This window comes from Bombina bombina, chromosome 4 (genome assembly GCF_027579735.1).
Source record: "Bombina bombina isolate aBomBom1 chromosome 4, aBomBom1.pri, whole genome shotgun sequence".
Taxonomy (NCBI): domain Eukaryota; kingdom Metazoa; phylum Chordata; class Amphibia; order Anura; family Bombinatoridae; genus Bombina; species Bombina bombina.
The window spans coordinates 215,654,490-215,673,637 of record NC_069502.1 but is presented as its reverse complement, the minus strand read 5'-3'; the positions used below and the strand labels follow the sequence as shown (position 1 = coordinate 215,673,637).

At 35.8% G+C, this 19,148-nt stretch overlaps 1 protein-coding gene and 1 long non-coding RNA gene across 2 annotated transcripts in view; one reads left to right on the top strand and one right to left on the bottom strand.

Moving 5' to 3' along the window:
• Positions 1–19,148, bottom strand: part of LOC128657164 (alpha-1,4-N-acetylglucosaminyltransferase-like) — a 219,378-nt gene that overhangs the window by 10,466 nt on the left and 189,764 nt on the right. The window lies entirely within an intron of this gene.
• LOC128656089 (uncharacterized) lies at positions 1,002–2,133 on the top strand. The gene is made up of 2 exons (XR_008401970.1): positions 1,002–1,926; positions 2,018–2,133. It is a non-coding gene; the product is annotated as an uncharacterized LOC128656089 (long non-coding RNA).

Sequence of the window (19,148 nt, the reverse complement as noted above, 5' to 3'; positions counted from 1 at the left end):
TGCTTGCTCTTAGGAGCTTCACGTGCCGGAGCTCAATGTTATCTATATGAAACACATGAACTAACGCCCTCTAGTGGTGAAAAACTGTAAAAATGCTTTCCGATTAGAGGCAGTCTTCAAGGTCTAAGAAATTAGCACATGAACCTCCTAGATTTAGCTTTCAACTAAGAATACCAAGAGAACAAAGCAAAATTGGTAATAAAAGTAAATTGGAAAGTTGTTTAAAATGACATGCCCTATTTAACCCTTTAAGGACACAGCTTTCAGTTTGCTCAATGGTTTTATGACAGAAAAAATCCGTCATATGTAGGGCTCTATTTATCATCATAATTCTCCTACTTTTGCGCCTATAATTACTCTGTCGGATTTATTCTCCTATTTATCAACACATTTTACGCCCAAAATAAGCTGTAATACGACCTAAAATTACGACCAGTTTTTCGCTCTCGCCAAGGCGCACAGGTGCGCCAAATACAGCCAAAAAACAATGGATTTCAGTCGTATTTTTAGAAATACTCCCAACAAATCGCCGAAAATCATATTTATCATTATTTTGCGCCAAAGGAGAACCTATAATTCTCCTATAAATCCGACCGTGAAAATACTCCATAACCAAGTAGGAGAACTTACAATTTACTCCCAAATTTTATTCATAGAAGATGGAGTTTTTTTTATTTTGGCCGCTATTTCTCTTGCTCAGTCCCATGAAAATCAAGAAAATGATGGAAATATGTTCCGGAGACGGCAAAGAGTTCCTCGATTGTTTTTGCCCCGTTGTGGACTTGAGGCATTATCCGATCGTGAAATTAAGCGCAAATTCAGGATAAACCGAGAAAGCATTTTGAATCTATATTCTCTGATTAAAAATGACATTGATCCCCGAACCAGAAGAACAAGGGCAATACCTGGACTTCTGAAATTACTCGCAGTTTTACATTTTTTGGCAACCGGATCTTTTCAGGCTGTATCCAGTGATGTTGTGGGCATGAGTCAGCCTTCATTTTGCCGCCATTTAACAATTGTTTTAAAAGCAATTCTAAAACATCTTTCTACATTTATTTATGTTCCTAGGAATGTGCATGAATGGCATACAGTGAAGTCCAACTTTTACCAAGTAGCCGGTATGCCCAATGTTCTTGGTGCTATAGATTGCACCCATATTGCTCTTAGACCACCATCCCTAAGGGAGGAGCAATATAGGAACAGGAAAAGCTTTCATTCCCTAAACATACAGGCTGTGTGTGATGCAAACCTTAGAATTTGGGCTGTTCGATCTGGGTTTCCTGGATCATGTCATGATTTCCACATCCTAAAACAATCTGCACTATTTTCTGCTTTTGAACAGGGCAACATGCCACACGGTTGGCTATTAGGTAAATATGAACTTATTTCCATATAATCTAATTATAATGCAATCAGTTCTCTGTATTTTTTGTAAGTTTTTTTCTGATTTGCACTTTATACATGTCATTAATATATATAAGAATTATGATTAATTGTAATGTTTAAATTATTTATAATCTCTAATCAATTTTTCTTTTGAAAAAATAGGTGATAGTGGTTATCCGTGCCGAACTTGGCTGTTGACACCTGTCCCAATGCCACATACCAGAGGAGAAATTAAATTTAATGAATCCCACCGTAGCACAAGAAGTGCTATCGAAAGAACTTTTGGGGTTTTAAAAATGCGTTTCAGAGTTTTGGATAGGTCTGGAGGAGCACTTCAATATTCGCCTGAAAAATGTAATGATATAATTCTTGTTGCATGCATGTTGCACAACATTGCAATTTCCCAAGGCAATTTAGAGGAGGAGTGTCCCAATGATCCCACAGATGACACTTATATCCCTCAAGAAATTATAGGCAGACACACTACAAGGGCAGGTGTACAAAATAGATTGGAAATTATTGAAAGATATTTTTCATGTAAGTAATATTGCAAACTATTTAGAACTGTGTATTATTCTATTAAATTTTATGTATTTGAATTACTAATATTTCTTTTTTTTTTTTTCAGAATACATGTCATCACCCCGAGTTTTAATTATTTTATAAGAAATGTACACAATTCTTTGATATTGAAGTTAACTCCACCCATTTGAAAAAATAAAACTTTTGCTTATTTATCAAAAATGTTTCTTTTATTAAGGGATAAATATCTTTAATGAAAATATAACCAAAACAAACTATATATAAATATGAATAATACAAACTTTAAAACAAACAAAGCAAAAATAAATCTAAATCACAACAAAATTTTAAAAACCAGAAAATATATACACTTAATTTTTTGGATTCTGTGTATCAATTCTGAGATCTCCTATTCATAATTTCTATTTTTTTTTTATAATATTCACTTTTTATTTCTGAATCACGTTTTAGAATATTGTTCCTTTGTTTCTGTAATTCAATGAGTTCCTTAAAAAAAGCACTTTGTTCCTGTCTAAATGAGGATGCCATATCTGTCAGTGCCTGTATGTCATTTGTTCGCTCTGTGATTGGAGGTTGTCTGACTTCTTCTGCTGTTTCATCAATGTCAGATTCGTTGACCATTGGACTTGCAGCAGGTGTATTTAAATCAGGTGGTGTTGGTCCCTCCTGTGTGTGACCATGTATTTGTGTCTCATCATCATCATCATCGTCTTGATTGATGGTGTCCTCGACTAGTGGTTGCAGTGTCAATTCGACCTGTTCTTCTTCAAAAACAAAAATAAAATTAAAAAACAAATTAAATAAAATAAAAACAACCATATCTAACCTTTAAAATTTACCATTTACATACATACCATCATATAATGCAATTGAACTATCTTGCATTGTTTGAAGCAATGCTCTAACACCTGTTGAGAAATAAAAGGGTTAACAAACTATATTTTCAATTTTTGAGATTTCAATGTACACATGCGTTCAGTCAAAAATATTTTAAACATCGAAGAATTTCAATACCCATACAAACATTGTCTGCTTGATTACAAATTAAATTCCGTTACAAGGTTCATTATATTTATATAATTATGTTAAGAATATATATTTTGTTTGGTTATTTATTTGTGCTTAATATTGCTTTTTAATTATGCCCATTCAAAAGGGCAATTTATGGTATTACAGTAGTCACACCCATAGCTCTATACATCACCCACCCCTCTAACCCTATGTTTTGCGATCTCGATCTCCAAATACTGCAAAGTCTCTTTTTTCTCTCTATTTACCATTTTCTTTTTCTCTCCATCACCCACACCTCTCTTTTGACATCTCTATCTCTCTCACCTTCTATCTCTATCCCCTCCTTTCTATCTCTCTTCCCTCCTGTGTTATCCATCTTTCTATCTCAACAGCACTTTTTTGAAAAGCCTCTGACAAACTAACGATATGATATACACATATAATTTATTTTTTATATTGCTTACATGCGCTTTCTTCTCGATCTCTATTTGTTTGGGAAGTTGAAGCTTGAGGTTCCTGAGACGTAGTTTCATGGACAAAAGGTTGGTCCTCCTGTGCATTTACCTCCTCTTCCCCACAGACATCCTCATGTTGTTCTTAAATATAAATAAAAAAATTTCAATTCACAATATACCTACAAATGTAAGAACACCACCCAAAAAAAAAAAAAAAAAATTTTACCTCTAAAGTCCATTGTGTCTCCAGGAACATCCAGGCCGACCACAACTGCATCCCCCATCCTGGCATAGAGAATTTGTTCGAAATCAGTCAATTCCGCCCTGTATCCTGGTCCTCCACCTGTTGCTTTAGCCGATTGTTTTGCTTGGCATACCTTTTTTTTTATGTTCTTTCTAATGTCGTTAACCCTCTTACGACATGCCCTTACATCCTTCGGAAAGCTACCTTCTGAAGACACAGATGCGCTGATTTGGGTCCATATTGCCCGCTTTCTCTGTGGGTTAACAGTTCTTGCCTGGTAGCCGATTATCTCCTCATAATGTTCCACCACTTGTTCCACCAAAATACAATTTTGACGATGGGTGAACATCACACTTCTCCCACTTTTTGTCTTTCCTGCTTGCAATGATGCCATCTTAAAATTGAGTAGTTAAAGTGCGCAAAATGGTATCCACAATGTAACTAAACTTAAATTAAAGTTACAAGCTAATTTAAAGAATTTGTGCATAAAGGTTGCGAGAAAAGGGCGTGAACTTTATTTTTCTGGAAAGATCCCTATGTCGCATTAGTATTTATAAATAAAAATAAAATGAATAACGGTCATGTGTTTGGTTATGTGTAAATATTGTAATTTGAATAATATTTATATAAATTCTTATTACATGTTAGTTTAGTCTGTTAAAGTAACAATTGTTATATTTGATGGATACTAGCATAAAAAAATACATTTGTTGCAATACAGTAAAAAGTTAAGGTTTGCTTAGAAACTATTAGAGACAATTGATACAATAAAGATTATAAAGCTTCGGATGTAACTAAAAGTTAATAAATGTTTATAATACATATTGAAACATAGATTGAAACTTATAGAAATACCAATCTATATCAATATTGATTTAAAATATTGGATTATTTTATTACTTGTAATTGCGCATTTTTAAATAGAAATTAGTTCCGTTACTTGGCTACACCCTAGAAATAGAAATCAGCACAGCAAGATGGCAAGATCTAGGAAATTCTCTATAGGTGAACTATTGATAATTTCCTATACAATGGAAAAATATTTTCCAAAAAAAAGAAGGGGAATTTACACCTTGGACCAGGATAGGAGAAATAATATTCTCTGTGAAATGGTAAGAAGAGTGAGGCGTATATCTGGACAGAGGAGGACGAGAAAGCAATGCCTAAAACGCTACAATGATTTGTACAGGAGACAATCTAAATTGAGGACACTTATCCGGTGTTACCTGCGCAAATGTAAGACTTTGACATAATCAATATTTAATTTTTAGAATGTATGTTCGTCAGAAATGTATATATAACATTTTTTTTTTTTCAATTTCATAACATGTGCACTGGAAAACACATTTATTTTATAAAACTATCAAATTTAATTGTGTTATATAATTTTATTGTATCTCTAGAAATCACTTAGAGAAAAGAAATTCTAGATATGCTCAGAGTCTGGTGATTTATGGCTGCACATTTGTCTATTGTGATTGGCTAACACATTTTAATAGAATTTTACTTTCACAGTTATCTTGAGTGTTGTTTCTAAAGTTAATTAACTTACATTGTTTGTGTTCTCTACTTTACAAGTTTAAAAAGAGATAGTGATGTAAATCTTTGGATTCAACAGTAGACACTGTCTCCCTTGAAGAATGACACGGTTTTTATAATATGTCTGATTCTTTCTTTTATCTATTTATACTGAATTATAAGCCAACTTTGTTTTGATGTTTGTAAAATAAAAGAATGTGTGAAAGTATGTTGTGCACATACTAGTATTAAGGCGATTAGATAAAATAAAATAAAATTTTAGAAAGATTATCTAATCTATTTCTAACATTTGAAATATGGTCTTTTTCAAAAAGATATGTACAAATTAATAATTTTTCTTTTCTATTAAATTGTAGATTACATATGATTTTACATAAAAGTGCAACTAATTTGTTTACATTTTTAAATAGTTAAAAACCGTAGAGCACCGAGATATCTCTGTCCAATTGATGACAATTCCTCAAGTTCTGGTGGAGAATCTGACCCCTTGCCAAGGGTGTTTATGGACAGGGAGGGAAATGATATTCCAGGTATTTATAAATTGTAATAATTTATATATTTATAGATCCATACAATGTTGGCAATAAAATGAACATTTTTTGTGTTTAAGTAATAAGAAGGCAACAATGTAGGGCAAGGCCTATTATTGAAAATGAGTCAAATGAGGAAGAAGAACTTCAGAATCAGAATTTGGAAGGTTAAATTAATTTTATTACTTTTTATTGCATTTATAATAAAAAAATAATTTTATTTGAAATGTAAACCATTGTTTTGTTATACATAGATGATGCAGAAATTCAGGTTGAGAATTACCGTCAAGATGGAGAGGCAAATAATGAGGAGAGAGAAGAAGTGGTACAAGATTCTGAAATAGAACAAGTGCTTGTGCAGGAAGACGATTTCGAAGATAGTAAGTAATAATATATTAGAAAAATTCTAGTGATAACAGAATATTGTACTAACGAATATATATATATATATATATATATATATATATATATATATATATATATATATATATATGCAGCCAAAAGAAAATGCACTCTCAGGACTTTCAAAAACAAGTTACTTTTATTTCTGTAACGTTTTCGGAGCTCTTGCCTCCTTCATCAGCATGCTGATGAAGGAGGCAAGACCTCTGAAAACGTTACAGAAATAAAAGTAACTTGTTTTTGAAAGTCCTGAGAGTGCATTTTCTTTTGGCTGCATATCTTCTACAAATTTGCACCCAGGTAGTTTTCCTTTGTGGGCGAGTTCTGGTGTTTGGGATACCTATATATATATATATATATATATATATATATATATATATATATATATATATATATATATATATATATATATATATATATATAATAGAGAGAGAGAGATAGAGAGATAGATAGATAGATAGATAGATAGATAGATAGATAGAGAGAGAGAGAAATAAATAAAAAAAAAAAGGATAATGAATTATTTTTAATATATACAAGTGGAGTAAAATCTAAAATTTCATTTTATACAGTGATGCAAGAAGAAGAGGTGGACAGACAGGTGCATGATGAAAATAGTTCAAATGAATCCTCTGATACCATTAATTATGACTGGGGTGAGTATATCAGACATGTGTTTATATATGGATTTAAAAATACATAAGAATAACCTTATTCTTTATTTTATACAGTACCTGAAGATCAAAACATATTGATTAACAAGAAACAGTTATTGGAGATATTAAAGAAAGCTGAAAAAGGACTGAAAGAAAACTATTCAAGTTTGCATGGCATGCGCCTTAAAATAGAAAAAATGTAACAATACAATTTGATTTATCATAATTTATTTTTATTTTTGTGATAAAAAATAAATATTTATGTTTAACCGTGTATTGGTGTCCTTATAAATTATTATAAACATAACACGGAAATCAATATAACAATGTATGAGATTGAATAAGGGACAGTCTACAATCTTTTTTTTTATTTTTTGTAAAAGATTGATATTCACTTTATTTGTGAGTTTAATGTTTAGCATTAACAACTCATTTATATTAATACACTTTTTTTTTTTTATCTGTGGTTACCTTGGACTTCTTCCAGCTCACTGATGAAATGACTATCACTGATTATTATCTATTCTCTTGCATTAGCATTGTGTAGTAACCCCAGTGCCTGAACAGAGTGTTATCTATATGGCCAACGTGTAATTTCAAACTATTTTGAAAAGATATTTCAAAAGCCTGTGATAAGAGGCAGCCATGAAATTTGCATATGAAGTATGTTTAGTTTAAAATAAGATTATTTACAAAAAAGACATTTCACCAGAAAAGAAATGTGAAATTGTATTAATATTAATAAAGGTAGAATGGCAATAGTTTACTGTCCATAGAAACACTTTAGAAATAGTCATGTGGGTCATGCCAAGGGGGCTTGGATCATGTCAGCTATGAACTAAAAAAATATACATTCATATATATATATATATTTAAAAAATCAATATTTTACAAACACAATCTTGAATATTTGTCAATTCAAATAAATATTGAGGAAGTAAAATTGATGTAATGCAAGGCAGATTATATTAAAATGGATTTAAAATTTATAAAAAAAAAATAATAATAATCAAATGGATTAAAAAATTTAGAAAAGTATTATATTAGTTATTAAAAAAAAAAGGATAAAAATAAAATAAAAATAAATGATATTAACATTATTGGCTCGAAATAATCGACATTGAAAGCTGTTTTAATGATAAATAAGGCGCATTTTAAAAAATTGTGGCGAGATTTATCAATAATCCGCCGCATCTCGACAATGGAAATCAGCGATAAAATACTACTGGTTTAATGATAAATATTGGCGCACATGTGCGCCTTTGCAAGGGCGAGATGCGGCGAGTTCATAGGAGAATTGAAAGTCGTAATTCTAAAATGAATGATAAATAGAGCCCTAAGAGGTTAAATGATGAAAGATTTTTTTTTACTTTACTGTCCCTTTAACATAATTAAAATAGATCTAAATTAAATTTACAATTATTAACTAAATAATACCTATTTAAAACTAAATACATACTTACCTGTGGAATAAAACCTAAGCCAGCTACAATATAACTAATAGTTACATTGTAGCTAGCTTAGGTTTTATTTTTATTTCACAGGTAAGTTTGTATTTATTTTATCTAGGTAGACTAGTTAGTAAATAGCTATTAACTATTTACTAACTACCTAGTTAAAATAAATACAAACTTACCTGTGAAATAAAACCTAAGCTACCTTACACTAAAACCTAAAATGAAAAAAATTAAAAAACTACCATTACAAAAAATAAAAAAACTACCATTACAAAAAATAAAAAACCTAATAAACCTAAGAATTAGAGCTGCTTAAATCCTATTGGCTGATTTGAACAGCCAATAGGATTTAAACAGCTCTCATTCTATTGGCTGATTCATCATCCAATAGAATTAGAGCTGCTTAAATCCTATTGGCTGATTTGAACAGCTAATAGGATTTTAGCAGCTCTCATTCTATTGGCTGATTCAAATCTTTCAGCCAATAGGAATGCAAGGGACGCCATTTGGAATCGCGTACCTTGCATTGTAGATTCATTATACGAAGGCGACCATATGAAGAGGATGCTCCACTCCGGATGTCTTCAGGATGGACCCGCTCCACGCCACCAGGATCAAGATAGAAGATGCCACTTGGATGAAGATTGAAGAGGCCGCCTGGATGAAGACTTCTCGCCACTTGGATGAGGACTTCTCCTCCGGGATGAAGATTGAAGAGGCCACCTGAAAATAGACTTCTCGCCGCCTTGATAAGGACTTCTCCACCGGGATGAAGATCCCTCAAGCGGGACTTCAAAAACTGTAAGTGGATCATCGGGGGTTAGTGTTTTTTTTAAGGGTTTTTTGGGTGGGTTTTATTTTAAGATTAGGGTTTGGGCAGTAAAAGAGCTAAATGCTCTTTGGGCAATGCCCATACAAATGCCCTTTTCAGGGCAATGGGTTGCTTAGTTTTTTTATTTTTTTTATTTTGGAGGGATGGTTGAGTGGTGGGTTTTACTGTTGGGGGGTCTTTGCATTTTTTTTTACAGGTAAAAGAGATTATATCTTTGGGGCAATGCCCCACAAAAGGCCCTTTTTATGACCATTGGTAGTTTATTGTAGGCTATGTTTTTTTATTTTGGGTGGGCTTTTTTTTTTTCATAGGGCTATTAGATTAGGTTTAATTCCTTTTTATTTTTGATACTTTCATTTGTTATTTTCCGTAATTTAGTGTGGTTTTTTTTGTAATTTAGTGGAGGTTTTTTTGTAATTATATACTTTGTAATTTTTAGAGTAGTGTTAGGATTTTTTTAATGTGTAGTTTAGTTTATTTAATTGGTAGTTAGTTTAATTTTAGTTTAATAATAATGAGCCAGATTACAAGTTTTGCGTTATGAGTGAAAAAGCATTGTTATAGCAGAATAGCTGTACCGCACACATTTTTGACCGTCACACAATGTCAGTACCGCACTTTTAAAAAAGTCATTTTTCAATGGGACTCCCATAGCGCTGGTATTACGAGTTTTGCGGGGAGGCCAAAAAGTGAGTGGTACAGACTATACCGACAAGATCCGTGCCGCCATCTAAATTCAGTAGTTATGAGTGTTACGCTACAAAGCTGTAACATAACACTCATAACTAAAGTGTTAAAAAGTACACTAACACCCATAAACTACCTATTAACCCCTAAACCAAGGCATTCCTGCATCGCAAACACTAAAATAAAATAATTAACCCCTAATCTGCTGCTCTGGACATCGCAGCCACTTAAAAAATGTATTAGCCCTATTCCGCCATTCCCTGACATCGTTGCCACTATAATAAAATTAATAACCCCTAAACCGCCACCCTCCCGCATCAAAAACACTATTTAAATATAATTAACCCCTATTCTGCCATCCCCTCACTCCGCCGTTATAATAAACCTATTAACCACTAAACCTAACCGTTACCCTAACACCCCCTAACTTTAATATAATTAAAATAATTCTAAATAAAACTTACTATTAATAACTAAATAATTCCTATTTAAAACTAAATACTTACCTGTAAAATAAACCCTAAGCTAACTACAATATAACTAATAGTTACATTGTAGCTAGCTTAGGTTTAATTTTTATTTCACAGGTAAGTTTGTATTTATTTTAACTAGGTAGACTAGTTAATAAATAGTTAACTATTTACTAACTAGTTAAAAAAATACAAATTTACCTGTAAAATAAAACCTAACCTACCTTACACTAAAAACTAACATTACAATACAATTAAATAAATTAAATTAACAAAATACGTTTATCTAATGCGAGTTCAATCATATTGGCTGATCCAATTAGCCAATAGGATGAAAGCTCAATCCTAGTGGCTGATTGCAACAGCCAATAGGATTTTTCCCCCTTAATTAATTCCTATTTGCTGATAGAATTCAATCAGCCAACTGGAATGTAAGGGATGCCATCTTGGATGACGTCATTTAAAGGGAAACTTCATTCTTCAGCAGCCATCGGAAGAAGAGGATGCTCCATGCCGGATGTCGTGAAGATGGACCCGCTCCGCGCCGGATGGATGAAGATAGAAGATGCCGTCTGGATGAAGACTTCTTCCCGCTTGGATGAAGACTTCTGCCGGCTTTGATGAGGACTTCTGCCACCTGGATGAGAATGGATGTCCGGTCTTCAAAAACTGTAAGTGGATCGTCGGGGGTTAGTATTAAGTTTTTTTAAAGGTTTATTGGGTGGGTTTTGTTATGGAGTTATTATGCAAATACTGTGACTGTGTTTGTTTATGGTAATATTGCATTGCCTTATACTTCCTGTTTCCTGTTCCTAACTCTGACCTGGATGTAGTTCAACATGATTCCTCACACTAACAGCTTATAGTGTCTTTATTTCTATACATGAAACATGGTGTGAGAAGTAACTAGAACCAGGACTGAGCCTCTTGCTTGGAGCACAGCAGCTTTTGGATACAGCACAACTTTGTGAGTTACAGCCTTAAACGTTTTTTTTTTTTTTTTTCTTCTGATATCTGAGAGCTTAGAGACTTAAAGACAATATGACTGCCATGAATTGCATACCTCCCCCAGAGTGAATGAAAATCAGTGGGGATTGCAGCAGCAATTGGGAAACTTTCAGAGCTGAATTTGAAGAATATTCCTTGGCTACAGGGTTTAATGAGAAATCTGCAGCAGTGCAGGCAACAACTCTGAGAAGAGTCATGGGCAGTGAATGCAGGCATGTGTATAAGCATAATCTGAACCTCACAGCAAAGCAGGAAGAAAATGTTACAGCCATTTTAGATGCACTGGAAGCTTATTTTAAACCTGCTAAAAATGTCATTTATGAAAGATATCTGTTCAGATGCTGCAAACAAGAAGAGAGAGAATCTCTTGATAACTTTGTTACACGCTTGAGAAAAAAGGCAGCAACTTGTGAATATGGTACTCTAAGGGATGGATTAATAAGGGACACAATTGTTCTCAGTGTAGCTAGTGAGAACACACGCAGGTGACTACTAAGAGAACATGACTTAACTTTAAACACAGCCATTGAAATGTGCCATACAGCAGAGCTCACTGGCAGACGTCTGAAAGTTATGGAACAGGACAGACAGCAGACCTACAGCATAAACATTGCAATGCAGCAACAACACATAAGCAAACCGCAGCAACAACGCCGCCTGTTTAGCACAAATGCTGCAAACCCTAAAGCATGAAAATATTGTGGGACTGTGCATCAAAGAATTAAAGAGCAATGTCTAGCTTATGGGGAGTCTTGTAGGTCTTGAGGAAGAACAAATCACTTTGCTAACGTTTGTTTGTCAAGTAAAAGACAGCCATCACTAGGAAAGTTGCACATCATTGAGAACACATCTGCATATGAGGAATAGCCACACACCGCTGAAGTGATATACAGTAGTAAATTGATCAGCACTGTGCAAGCCAGAGGAAAGAAATGGTTTGTCACTTTAAATTTAAATAATAAGCCCCAATCTTGCCAGCTCGATTCAGGAGCAACATGTGATGTAATGTGCTTGAGAGACAAAATGATGTTAGCAGTGCACCAGAAGTACGTCTACTGCAAAGTGACACCAAACTAAAGTTATACTCAGGTGAGATTATGAAATCTCTAGGACTCTTCAGGACAGAATGTGTCATACGTGGAAGAACACACAAGCTAGAGTTTGAAATTGTGGAAGCCTGCCAAAAGCCACTATTATGTGGCTCAACCTGTGAACGTCTAGTGCTGATGCATTTCTATATCCCCACAGAGCTCAACATGATGGTCAATCAATTCAAAGGGCCCTTGACAAAACATTTGCAATTAAAAGAATTTAGTGATGTTTTTACTGGGCCAGTAGAAGTTAATTTTGACCTTGACATGAGTGTCCCTCTAGTACAATGCACTCCACACAATGTGCCAGTGTCCATAAAAAAGGCAGCTAAGTTGCAGTTTGACCAGTATGAGGCTGATGGACATTTAGCAACAGTGACTGAACCAACTGATTAGATAAGTAACATGGTGATTTTAAAGAAGCCTGATGAGCTAAGAATATGCATAGATACCAAATTCTTGAATCAGGCACTGAGGCGATATAACTACATCATGCCAACTCTTAAGGATGTTTTGTACAAGCTACCTAAGGCACATCTGTGCATGCTTGTTGATGCATTTTTACAATGTAAGTTGGATAATGCAAGTAGCTACATGACAACCTTCTGGACTCCCTGGGGCAGAAAAAGATGGCTCAAGTTGCCTTTTGGAGTATCAGGTGCACCAGAGGTGTATCAACGTAAACAACATAAACTATTGGCTGGACTCAGTGGTATTGAACCAATAGCTGATGACATCCTTGCGGTTGGCTGTGGGGATACAGATAGGGAAGCAGAGAAAGATCATGATGGCAAACTATTGGAACTAATGAATCGTTGTAGGCAGGTGAAACTAAGACTTGGCATGAAAAAACTGCAATTCAAGGTCAAAGAGGTCCGCTTCCATGGACACATATTATCCTTTGAGGGTTTAAAGGCTGACCCAGAAAAAATCAGAGCTATACTGGATATGCCACAGCCGGCGAATGTGAAATCCTTGCAGCGCTTCATAGGATTTGTTACCTACCTATCAAAATTCCTACCACACCTCTCAGAGGTTTGTGAGCCGTTGAGAAGGCTTCTGGACATGGATGCAGTTTGGCATTGGCTTCCTAAGCATGATAATGTGGTGCAGGACATCAAACGTTTGGTCACACATACAACTGTCCTGAAGTACTGTCCTGAAGGTGGACTAGGGTGTTGCCTATTGCAAGCTGACCAGCCTATTGCTTTTGCTTCAAGGGCACTGACCCTTACTGAGCAAAACTATGCACAAAAGGAATGCCTGAGTATTGTGTTTGCCTGCCAGCACTTTCATCACTACTTCTATGGTCGTGACGAGATCATGGCAGAAACTGACCATAAGCCTCTGATATCTATTTTCAAGAAACTACTTGTGTGCACCAAACATCTACAGAGCATGTTGCTCACGTTACACAATTATTGCCTAAATGTTGTCTATAAACCTGGACCTGAAATGTACATTAGTGACACTCTTAGCAGAGCTACAGCAGCAAGTGGTACACCTGAGAGTGTACAACACACAGTTTGCAATGTTCAACAGGACCTGGATGTCCTGTCGCAGATTAATCATTCAGACTAATTAAACGTCACAGACCAACGATTGCTTCAGATAAGACAGCACACAGAAATTGACGAGAGTTTGCAAGCACTTAAGTATGTTGTTCTGAATGGTTGGCCATTAATTGTAAGAGAATATTGGACTTTCCGAGATGAAATCGGCATTCAGGATAGTATACTGTACAAGGGGTCAAGGGTCATCATTCCTAATTCATTAAGATCGGAGATGCTGACGCGTATTCATGCCAGTCACATTGGTGGAGAAGCATGTTATAGAAAGGGACAAGATACCCTATATTGGCCTAACATGCAAAATGAGATTAGAGACTTTGTTAGCTGTTGTTCAGCATGCAATGAATATGCACAGGCACAACAGAAAGAACCCATGATGTCACATGGCAAATTGTAAGCATGGATTTACTGAATTATGCTGGGCAAGATTTTCTACTAATCGTTGATCATTGTTCTGACTTTTGGGAGATTGAGCTCCTTCCCGACCTGTCTGCTAAAACTACAATCAAGCGTTGTAAAGCACTGTTTGCATGTCATGGACAGCCAGACAGGGTAATCTCAGATAATTGACCGCAGTTTGCATTTGAGTAATTCAGACGGTTCTCTACAGATTGGGGGTTTGAGCATCTTACCTCTTCCCTGCGGCACCCTCAAGCTAATGGCAAAGCGGAATCAACTGTAAAAATAGTGAAGAATCTTTGCAAAAACGCCAAGTATGAAGGTAATGATCCATGGAAAGCCATTCTACATTGGAGGAACACCCCAACTGAAGGCATGGACAGCAGTCCTGCCCAGCGCTTGATGTATAGGAGGCTTAAGACTTCATTGCCAGTGGCAAATAAATTACTTGAACCTTGTGTGGTAACAAGGGTACTGGAGAAGCTGTAAAGGAAGAAACAGATCTCCAAACTGACATACGATGTGTCTGCCAAAGACTTACCTGAACTACGCATTGGAGAGCCATTCCGTATGAAGCCACTCCCTGGTGACAGGACTGGTCACTGGAGACTGGGTACCTGTGTTCAGAGAGTTGCTACTCGCTCATATCTTGTGGATGTGGAAGGCAGTCTCTACCGCCGCAATTGAGTGGACCTTCGAGTGGCAGAACATCTCACCACACAAGCCTATAAGAATCCGACACTTGAGCTTTTTGAGGCTCTCAATGCACCTAGTCCTACTGGACCACATAAGCAAGGAAGAGACAATACTGCTGTCATATCAGAAGGATACAATGAGGATGCCATAATGCAGCCTCTTATACCAGCAAGTTCTTTCGTGACAAACACACCAGCAGGGTAAGAGGGCAGCTCCTTAACACCTTCTAGAGCTGAACAGCTTCACCCAGACAAAATCCCTGTGGCCTTGCGTAGCGGTCGAGTTTCAAGACCACCAGATAGACTCAATCTGTAGTGTATCTACCAGTAATGTAGTATGCTATTTTAAAGACTGTTCAGGATCTGTTTAGGTAAATTGTTAGCAAATTGTGGATTGAATGTAAAAAGGGGAGATGTTATGGAGTTATATGCAAATACTGTGACTCTGTTTGTTTATGGAAATATTGCATTGCCTTATACTTACTGTTTCCTATTCCTACCTCTGACCTGGATTTAGTTCTAAAGTTCAACATGATTCCTCACACTAACAGCTTGTAGTGTCTTTATTTCTATAAATGAAACAGGTTTTATTTTTAGCTTAGGGTTTTGGGCAATGTAAAAGAGCTAAATGCCCTTTTAAGGGCAATGCCTATCCAAATGCCCTATTCAGGGCAATGAGGAGCTTAGGTTTATTTAGAAAGGAATTTATTTGGGGGGGTTGGTTGGTTGAGTGGTGGGTTTTACTGTTGGGGGTGTTTGTATTTTTTTTACAGGTACAAGAGCTCATTTCTTTGGGGCAATGCCCCGCAAAAGGCCCTTTTAAGGGCCATTGGCAGTTTATTGTAGGCTAGGGTTTTTTTATTTTGGGGTGGGGGCTTTTTTTTTTTTGATAAGGCTATTAAATTAGGAGTTATTGGTTTTTATTTTGTGTAATTATATTGTTTATTTTTTTTTGTAATTTAGATAAATGTATTTTGTTAATTTAATTGATTTAATTTTATTGTAATGTTAGGTTTTAATGTAAGGCAGGTTAAGTTTTATTTTACAGCTAAATTTGTATTTATTTTAACTAGGTAGCTATTAAATAGTTAATAACTTTTTATTAACTAGTCTACCTAGTTAAAATAAATACAAACTTACCTGTGAAATAAAAATATAACCTAAGATAAATACAATGGGGGGTAGTTATTAAGCCGTCAACCTCAAATACGCTGGAATTCCGCAGCGTATTTGTGGCGAGGCTGATTCACCTTAGTTATCAAAGGCTCGAGACCGGCAAAAGTAGAATTTTGTGACGTAAACTTCGATCCGCCGGACTCAGTCCGACACAGATCGATTCTTACGTCACTCCAGATGTTCCGCACACAAGTACGGCACAATTTGACTACTTTTGCTAGTTATCAAATGACTAGCAGGTACGCTCGGCACTTTTACGGCCCAGCGTACCTGGTTTTCAAACCGCCACCCCTGGAGGCGGCGGATCCCATAGGAATCAATGGGAGTCTGACCATAGCGAAAGTACAAGTTCGCTGCTGACAGACATCCCATTGATTCCTATGGGAGCTGTCTGCACCTAACACCCTAACATGTACCCCGAGTCTAAACACCCCTAATCTGTCCCCCCTACACCGCCGCAACTAAATAAAGTTATTACCCCCTAAACCACCGCTCCCGGAGCCCACCGCAACTATAATAAATGTATTAACCCCTAAACTGCCGCTCCCTGAACCCGCCGCAACCTATATTAAATGTATTAACCCCTAAACCGCCGCTCCCGGAGCCCACCGCAAGCTACTCTATACATATTAACCCCTAAACCGCCGCTCCCAGAGCCCACCGCAACCTATATTAAATTTATTAACCCCTAATCTGCCCCCCCTACACCGTCGCCATCTATAATACATTTATTAACCCCTATCCTGCCCCCCACTACGCCACCGCCACTGTAATAAAATTATTAACCCCTAAACCTAAGTCTAACACTAACCCTAATGCCCCCCTAACTTAAATATTAATTAAATAAATCTAAATAATATTTCTATTATTAACTAAATTAATCCTATTTAAAACTAAATACTTACCTTTAAAATAAACCCTAAGATAGCTACAATATAAATAATAATTATATTGTAGCTATCTTAGGATTTATATTTATTTTACAGGTAACTTTCAATGTATTTTAACTAGGTACAATAGCTATTAAATAGTTATTAACTATTTAATAGCTTACCTAGCTAAAATAAAGAGAAATTTACTTGTAAAATAAAACCTAACCTAAGTTACAATTACACCTAACACTACACTATACTTTAATAAATTATTCCTATTTAAAACTAAATACTTACCTGTAAAATAAACCCTAAGATAGCTGCAATATAATTAATAATTATATTGTAGCTATCTTAGGATTTATATTTATTTTACAGGTAACTTTGTATTTATTTTAGCTAGTTAGAATAGTTATTAGTTATTAACTATTTAATAACTACCTAGCTAAAAGAAATACAAAATTACCTGTAAAATAAAACCTAACCTGAGCTACACTAACACCTAACCTTACACTACAATTAAATTAATTACATTAATTAAATACAATTACCTAAATTACAAAAAATCCAACACTAAATTACACAAAATAAAAAAATAAATTATCAGATATTTAAACTAATTACACAATCTAATAGCCCTATCAAAATAAAAAAATCCCCCCCAAAATAAAAAAATACAACCCCCCCCCAACATTAAAACCCACCACCCACATACCCCTAATCTAACCCAAACCCCCCTTACAAAAACCTAACACTAATCCCCTGAAGATCATCCTACCTTGAGTCGTCTTCACTCAGCCGAGCAGCGATGGAACCGAAGTGGACATCCGGAGCGGAAGAAGTTAATCCTCCAAGCGGCGCTGAAGAAGTCTTCGATCCGGGCGATGTCATCTTCCAAGAGGCGCTGAAGAGGTCTTCTATCCGGGCGATGTCATCTTCCAAGCCGGGTCTTGAATCTTCCTCCCGCCGACACGGAACATCCTTCTTCACCGACGGACTACGACGAATGAAGGCTCCTTTAAGGGACGTCATCCAAGATGGCGTCCCCTCAATTCCAATTGGCTGATAGGATTCTATCAGCCAATCGGAATTAAGGTAGGAAAAATCTGATTGGCTGATGGAATCAGCCAATCAGATTGAGCTCGCATTCTATTGGCTGTTCCGATCAGCCAATCGGATTGAACTGGAATCTGATTGGCTGATTCCATCAGCCAATCAGATTTTTCCTACCTTAATTCCGATTGGCTGATAGAATCCTATCAGCCAATCGGAATTGAGGGGACGCCATCTTGGATGACGTCCCTTAAAGGAGCCTTCATTCGTAGTAGTCCGTTGGTGAAGAAGGATGTTCCGCGTCGGCGGGAGGAAGATTCAAGACCCGGCTTGGAAGATGACATCGCCCGGATAGAAGACCTCTTCAGCGCCTCTTGGAAGATGACATCGCCTGGATCGAAGACTTCTTCAGCGCCGCCTGGATGATGACTTCATCGGATGGAAGATTTCTTCAGCGCCGCTTGGAGGATTAACTTCTTCCGCTCCGGATGTCCACTTCGGTTCCATCGCTGCTCGGCTGAGTGAAGACGACTCAAGGTAGGATGATCTTCAGGGGATTAGTGTTAGGTTTTTGTAAGGGGGGTTTGGGTTAGATTAGGGGTATGTGGGTGGTGGGTTTTAATGTTGGGGGGGGTTGTATTTTTCTTTTACAGGCAAAAGAGCTGAACTTTTTGGGGCATGCCCCCACAAATGGCCCTTTTAAGGGCTGGTAAGGTAAAAGAGCTTTGAACTTTATTTAATTTAGAATAGGGTAGGGCATTTTTTTATTTTGGGGGGGTTTGTTATTTTATTAGGGGGCTTAGATTAGGTGTAAGTAGCTTAAAATTGTTGTAATATTTTTTAAATGTTTGTAACTTATTTTTTTATTTTTTGTAACTTAGCTTTTTTATTTTTTGTACTTTAGTTAGTTTATGTAATTGTATTTAATTGTAGTTATTTGTAGGTAGTTTATTTAATTAATTTAATGATAGTGTAGTGTTAGGTTTAATTGTAACTTAGGTTAGGATTTATTTTACAGGTAATTTTGTATTTCTTTTAGCTAGGTAGTTATTAAATAGTTAATAACTA